We start from the raw sequence: 8,053 nt of genomic DNA on the forward strand, positions 1-8,053 counted from the left end.
GAATATACCATGATCAGGACCTATGGTGTTTTGTTTGGTTGTATATATGTAGTCAGATGATGATGAATTTGAATTTGACGGGATCAGCAGGTTTCTGTCTGGATTACGAGGAAGGCACTACAAAATGAAGTTGGGCAAATTGTGGTTCCCTGTGGAATAGCAGAATCTGAAGGATTTTTTTGTGTATCAAAATAAATGATTCATAATAAGGAGATTATTTACAAGAATAAACCATGAAAATCCTTTTCATTCTTTATTAAATTATGAGAGTTCATTAAATTATTAGAGACAAAGATAGAGTAGATAACTGTTATCTTTTCCACAAGGGTGAAATGCCTAATACCAGAGACCATGCGTTTAAATGAGAGTGGGAAAAGTTCAAAAGAGATGGGTGGGGCAAGTTTTTTTACACAGAGTTGTGGATACCTTGAATACTCAACCGGGGGAATTAATACAACAGAGGAATTAAGAGGCATATAAATATGCAGAGAATGGAGGGATATTGACCATGTGCTGGCTGAAGGGATTAATGTAATTAGGCATTATTAGCTTCATTAGTTTGGCACAACATTGTGACCTTTTCCTGTGCTGTATGTTCTATGTTCTAAGATCCCAGCATTTATGGACTGGCTCACCTTGATGAATAAAACAACACATTCACCAGTCTTAAATGTCTACTTGGAAGAATCATTATCACCAATGCCAGTAATAAAACACAACTACATAGAATTTACAAACTTTTATAAAAATATCTACAGACGGTCTCCAGGTTAAGATTAGACTAGATTATGAGGATATGCAGTCCTCTTTTATTGTCATTTAGTAATGCATGCATTAAGAAATGATACAGTATTCCTCCGGTGTGATATCATGGAAACACAGGACAGACCAAGACTGAAAAACTAACAAAAACCACATAATTATAACATATAGTTACAACAGTGCAACAATACCATAACTTGATGAAGAACAGGCCATGGCACAGCAAAAAAGTTCAAAGTCTCTCGAAAGTCCCACATCTCACGCAGACGGGAGAAGGAAGAAAACTCTCCCTGCCATGCCCGACCACAGTCCAACACTGAGTCGTCCGAAAACTTCGAGCTCCAACCAGCCCTCCGGCACTGAGTACCGAGCACCATCTCTATCTGAATGCTTCGACCTCAGCCTCAGTCGCCAGCAGCAGGCAAAGCCGGGGATTTTGGGGTCTTCCCTCCAGAGATTCTTGATCGCACAGTAGCAGCGGCAGCGAACCAGGCATTTCAGAAATTTACAGATGTTCCTCTGTGCCTTCTCACGTTTGTCTCCATCAAATCAGAATTGTACCCTATTTAAAAAATACGAGAGCACCCAACATGGACATCCCCTACAATATGAACGAGCTCCCATATTATTAAATCCAGAAGTCTTACGTATATATAGATGTTTGTTCCTACAAATAGCAGAACAGGTTTCCTGTCTCTCTCTCTATACTTCTGCAAATTATTTTTTTCTTATAAGTCCCTTGTGCTTTTGCTGTTGTTCATTACAACACTGTGGAGGTGTCGTTACCACATGGAGGGATTTTCCAACATTTTCCATCAGCACAGGTGCACTACAAGGCTGGGTGCTTAGCCCCCTGCTCTACTCACTTTACACTTATGTCTGTGAGGCCAAGCACAGCTCCAATGCCATATTCAAGCTTGCTGATGACACCACTGTCGTTGGCCGAATCAAAGATGGTGACAAATTAGCATATAGGAGGGAGATTGAAATCTGGCTGAATGGCGACACAACACCAACCTCTCACTTAATGTCGGCAAGACCAAGAGCTGATTATTGACTTCACAAGGAGGAAACCGGAGATCTACGAGCCACTCCTCATTGAAGTTTGAGAGGTGGAAAGGGTCGCAACTTTAAATTCCTCAGTATAACTGTTTCAGAGAATCTGTCCTGGGTCTAGCATGTAAGTTCCATTATGAAGAAAGCATGGCAGCACCTCTACTTCCTTAGGAGTTTGCGAAGATTCAGTGTAACATCTGAAACTTTGACAAGCTTCTATTGGTGTGTCGTGCAAAGCGTATTGACTAGCCTGCTATGGAAACACCAATGTCCTTGAACGGAAAATCCTATAAAAAGTAGTGGATACAGCCCAGTCCATTGCGGGTTTTATTACTATTTATTATGGTTTTATTACTATTTATTATTTATGGTGCAACTGTAACGAAAACCAATTTCCCCCCGGATCAATAAAGTATGAGTATGACTATGACTATGACTAAGAACTCCCACCATCCAGGTCATGCACACTGCCGCCAACAACAAGAAGATACAGTGACCTCAGGGCCCTCACCACCAGGTTCAAGAATAGTTATTATCCCTCAAACATCAGGCTCTTGAACCAGAGGGGATAACTTCACTCACCCCAACATTGACCATTTCCCACAACCTATGGACTCATTTTCAAGCACTCTTGATATTTATTGTTTACTTATTATTTTATTCTTCTTTTGTATTTGCACAGTTTATTGTATTTTGCATATTAGTTGTTAGTCCGTTTTGTTGGATGAGGTCTTTCAGTGATTCTGTCATGTTTCTTGGATTTACTGTTTATCCCCAGGAGAAGATGAATCTCAGGGTTGTGTATGGTGACATATATGTACTTTGATAAGAAGTTTACTTTGAACTTTGACTTGTGAACAATTCTTAAAAACAGAACCCTTTCCCTACCCAAAATAGTCTGTAGTTTTCACATTGCTGTCAAGGCCAGAATTTTCTGCCTATCATCAAGTACCCTTGAAAAGATAACAGTGAGTCGTGTGCTTGGATTGCTGCAACCCTTCTCGTGAAAGTGCTGTTGGGGAGTTCCAGGATTTAGACATGGTGCCAATGAAGAAATGGTGATACATTCCCAACTCAGGACAGATTGCAACTTGGAGGAAAACCTGTAGGTTTCCTGTTGAAATTCAGAGATGACACCGCTGTTGTTAGTAAACTCAGATGCTTAAAAGGAGGCGTACAGGAGTGATAAAGGTTGGCTGGTTGAATACTGTTGCAACAACTTTGCAGTTAACATCAGCAAGACCAGGAATTGACTGTGGACTTTAGTAAGGGGAAGTCTAGGAAACATAGACCAGTCCTCAAGGAGGGGTCAGTAGTGGAGAAGGTGAGCAGTTTTAAATTCAACGTCTCATAGGATCTGTCCTGAGACCAAGATTGAAGCTTTCATGAAGAAGGCATCACTCTTTTGTTAGGAGCTTGAGGAGTACGTCACCAAAGACTTGCAAATTTCTATAATGTGTGGTGGTTACATCACAGCCTAGTGTGGGGCCTTCCAACGCATAGGATCGAAAGAGGCTGTAGACTCAGACAGCTCCATCTTGGGCATGGCTCTGCCCACCAGCAAAGACATCTATAAGAAGCAGTGCCTCAAAAAGGCAGCATTCATCACTAATGACCCTCTCCATGCCTCTTGTTATTACTACCATCAGGGAGAAGTTACAGGAACCTGAAGATCCATATTCAATTATCTGAAACAGCTTCTTCCCCTCTGCTATCAGATTTTGAATGGTCCATGAACACTACTGCATTATTCCCTTTTTTTTGCACTATTTATTTTTTTTTAAATTTATAGTAAATTTTATGCCTTTATACTGTACTGCTGTTGAAAACCAACAAATTTCAAGTCATATAAGATGATAATAATCCTGGTAGAGATTAATGAAGTGATATTTGAGCCTCGGTGGTTAATGACCCTCTTTCTCTCGATGGTGGGATGAGATTGCTGCTGATTCTCGAGTCAGAGAATCTCACAATAAAAAGCAATGCAACAGACTGTAAAATCATAACAGCAGCAATTTGTTGGTCTCTCCTTTTGGTGTGAAATGGGTGACATCTTTCTGTCCCTTGTTTGTGAGAGAGGGACCCTGGCAGGTCGAATTGTCGGGTAAACAATAGTTTCTGTTGATTGCAGATCACGGTCTCTCTTAGGGGGCTTTGCTATTGTTTGGTAGGTGGTGGGAGCTGATGATTTCTGCTGAAATGGGTTGGGGGGAGGGAGGAGGTTGGTGCTTTCCTGCTGCTTGTGCAGGGGAGGAGGAAAAGGGGGTTTTGGGGTTCTAATGTTTTTCTGTCGTTCATTTTTTTTGGGTTCTGCTTTTCATGGATTTCTGCGAAGAATAAGAATTTCAGGTTGTATACTGTATACATTCTCTGATAATAAATGAATCACACTGCAACTAGTTTGTACCAGAGGTGGAGAAAATGAATGTTTAGGGTGGTGGGCCATTTTGGACAGGATAGTGCTAAGTTTCTTGAGAGATGTTACTGCATTCTATCACTTTCCTGACTGTGCCTTGTCAGTGTGTAAAGCTTTAAGGTGTAGATGGACACCCAGCCTCTGATCATTTTCAGAGATTTCTGATCAATGGAAACCCCCACAATGTTGGGGGTCAGAAAGTTGCATGTTGAACAACACTGTGTGTGTGTGAGAGGTGCTGCTCAGTGTATTACAGTTATGAAAGTAAAAATGTGTCCCAATGTTAACAAGTAAACGTGAATGGTGTCTCGTATTCAACAAAGCAGCTAATAGCCTTCATAAAACACAAATAACATTGCGACCTATGGTGTTCTTTCGGTGCCAAACCCACTTCCTGGCAAATTCCAAATTTATTGCATTAACTCCTGTGTATGTTTTTTTATCAGAAATCTTTAAAAAGTATAATGTAGCAAGCCTTTGTTTCACTGTGTTCAACAGGCAACAGAGATCTTGAACAAGCATCTTGTTGGATCTTTGGGGGTTAAATTTTCTGATCAGTCTGCAATGGTGAAACATTATCAAATACTTTTCTAAGGGCATCAAATTGCTGCCCTTTCAATCCTGTTTATCTCCTCAGAAGATTCAAATCAGTTAGGTGCATCTTCCATGCTGAATGTTCTTCATTAAACCCTGAACTTCTAAATGAAAATTTATATTGTCTCTCAGAATATTTTCCAATAATTTCCCTCTATTAATATTCCACCTACTTGGCCATAAGATAGTCTCTTACTTTCTCTCTTTTTAAAAAATAGTATGGCTCTAGCAACTTCCAGGACTCCAGTACTACATCTGTAGCAAAGTGACTTGAGGTTGGAAAAAAATACCATCAGAGCCTATGTTACTTCCTCCAGGCTTTATTTTATGAGATTATATTACAGAATTTTATCCAACATGCAAAACCTCTTATTTTTTCTTTCTCTTTGTTTACCATATCAAATGTAACATTACCAATGGAAACCAAAATTTTCAACCTCAAAGATTTCTCTCCATTTCTTCTGCTGCATTGCCACTCCTAACCTGACACCACACCATGCCTCCCACGTTCATGATGTCACTGGCTCTGGTGTTCACAGCAGTGAATTCCTGGTGCGAGGTAAGTATTAATCAGAGTTACATATTTGCTCCAGAACTATGTCAACAGGAAGAAAGAAACAGGAAGAAACTTGAGGTTTCGGAAGCAAGGTTCTAGAGAGTTACAAGGCAACCAGGAAGAAGCTGAAAAATGGACTTCAAAGCAACAGGCACAAGAAAACCTTGGCGAATTGGATATAGGAAAACCCCAAGGCATCCTATATGTACATGAAGAACAAGCAACGCACATCAAAGTTGCTGGTGAACACAGCAGGCCAGGCAGCATCTCTAGGAAGAGGCACAGTTGACGTTTCAGGCCGAGACCCTTTGTTAGGACTAACTGAAGGAAGAGCTAGTAAAAGATTTGAAAGTGGGAGGGGGAGGGGGAGATCCAAAATGATAGGAGAAGATAGGACGGGGAGGGATGGAGCCAAGAGCTGGACAGGTGTTGCTTGAATTTCCAGCATCTGCAGAATTCCTCGTGTGTATATGAAGAACAGCAGGATGACCAGAGTGAGGATAGGACCGATTAGGGATAGTATTGTAGAAGATAGGGAGGTCCTTAACAAATATTTATATTCAGTATACACTATCGAGAGGAAGATTGATGTTTGGTAGGACGGTGTAAAACAGGCTAATATGCCCGAACACATTGATGTTAAGAAAGAGGATGTGCTGGAGCTTTTGACAGGATATACCCAGGTTACTATGGGAAACGAGGGAAGAGATTGCAGTGCCTTTGACAATGATCTTTGCATCCTCACTGGCTAGTACCAAATGATTGTAGGATAGCAAACATTATTTCTTTAAGTCTTACTTTAGTGGTGGGCAAATTATTAAATAAGATTCTTAGAGATAGGATTTACCAGCATTTGGGGAAGCATAGTCTGATTACAGATGGTCAATATTGCTTCATGAAGGACAAGTCATGCCTCATGAGCTTCATTGAATTCTTTGAGGATGTGACAAAGCACATTGTTGAAGGTAGACCAGTGGATATGGTGTATATAGATTTTAGTCAGGCATTTAGTAAGATTCCCCATGGTAGGCTTATTCAGAAAGTCAGGAGGCTTGGGATCCAGGGAAATGTCTATGTGAATACAAAACGGGCTTGCCCATAGAAGGCAGAGGGTGGTAGCAGATGGACAGTATTCTGCTTGGAGATCGGTGACCACTGGTGTTCTACATACATTTTTATAAATGACTTGGCTGAGGAAGTGCAAGGGTGGGTTAGTAAGTCTGCAGATAACACAAAGGTTGGTGAAGTTGTCGATAGTGTTGTAGTTCGCAGTAGGACATTGGCAGAATGCAGAGCTGGGCTGAGAAAAGGCAGATGACAGTCAGTCTGTAAAAGTGTGAAGTCATTCACTTTGGAAGGTGGAATACAAGGTTAATGGCAGGATTCTTGACAGTGTGGAGGAACAGAGATACCTTGGGGTCCACGTGACTAGACCCCTCAAAGTTATCATGCAAGTCGATATGATGGTGAAGAGGCATGGTAGCGAAATGGTTAACATGCTTTACAGTACAGGCGACCCAGGTTCTGTTCCTACTGCTGCCTGTAAGACATCTGTACGTTCTCCTCGTGACTGCGTGGGCTTCCATCCACAGTCCAAAGACATACTGGTTGGTAGGTTAATTGGTCGTTGTAAATTGTCCCGTGATCAGGCTAGGACTAAATCAAGGGTTGCTGGGCGGTGTGGCTGGAAGGGTCAGAAGGGCCTATCCTGTGCTGCATCTCAATAAATAAAATTTTTAAATGGCATAAAGTGTTTTGGCCTTCATTAGTTGGGGAATTGAGTTCAAGATTTGCAAAAGTAATATTGCAGTTCTATAAAACCCGGGTTAGACCACACTTGGAATATTGCGTTCAGTTCTGGTTACCTCATCAATATTGGACAGATGTGGAAGCTTTCAAGAGGGTGCAAAGGAGGATACTGCCTAGCCTAGGTGGCATGTCTTATGAAGATAGGTTGAGTGAGCGAGGGTTTTCTCTTTGGAACAAAAGAGGATGAGTGGTGATTTGGTAGAAGTGTACAAGACGATAAGAGGCATAGATAGAGTTAATAGCCACAGACTTTTTCCCAGGGTGGAAATACCTAATAAAGGGGGGCATAATTTTAAGGTGATTGGAGAGAAGTATGGGGAGGGGGGAATTGTCAGAGCTAACTTCTTTACACCGAGAGTGTTGGGTATGTGAAACATCCTGCCAGGTGTGGTGGTACAGGCAGATACATTAGGGCATTTAAGAAACTCTTAGAAACACAGATGATAGAAAGATGGAGGGCTATGTAAGAGAGAGGGGTTAAGTTGATCTTAGAGTAGGTTAAAAGTTCGGCACAACATTGAAGGCTGAAGAGCCTGTACTGTGCTGTTGTATGTTCTATGTTCTAACTCCATCACATTCAAAAAACAAATGTGTAAATAGAAGGTACAGGTTCTCCCCACATTCTCATGGACATCCAGAAGTCCGTATTGCATTTCCTCCTGGCAGCTAATCTGATTCCTCAGACATCAAGGGAAAACTTGACTGGCTGGAGTCACACCTCACTCAAGTGAAGATGTTTGTGATTACTGGAGATCAATCCTATGATATTATTGTAGAAGTTCTTCAGGAATATAGTCTAGGCCTGATCACCCTTCCAGGTCGTACCCCTTGGCCAAACACAAACTAGATGGACAGCACCT

This window comes from Mobula birostris, chromosome 24 (assembly GCF_030028105.1).
Source record: "Mobula birostris isolate sMobBir1 chromosome 24, sMobBir1.hap1, whole genome shotgun sequence".
NCBI lineage: Eukaryota > Metazoa > Chordata > Chondrichthyes > Myliobatiformes > Myliobatidae > Mobula > Mobula birostris.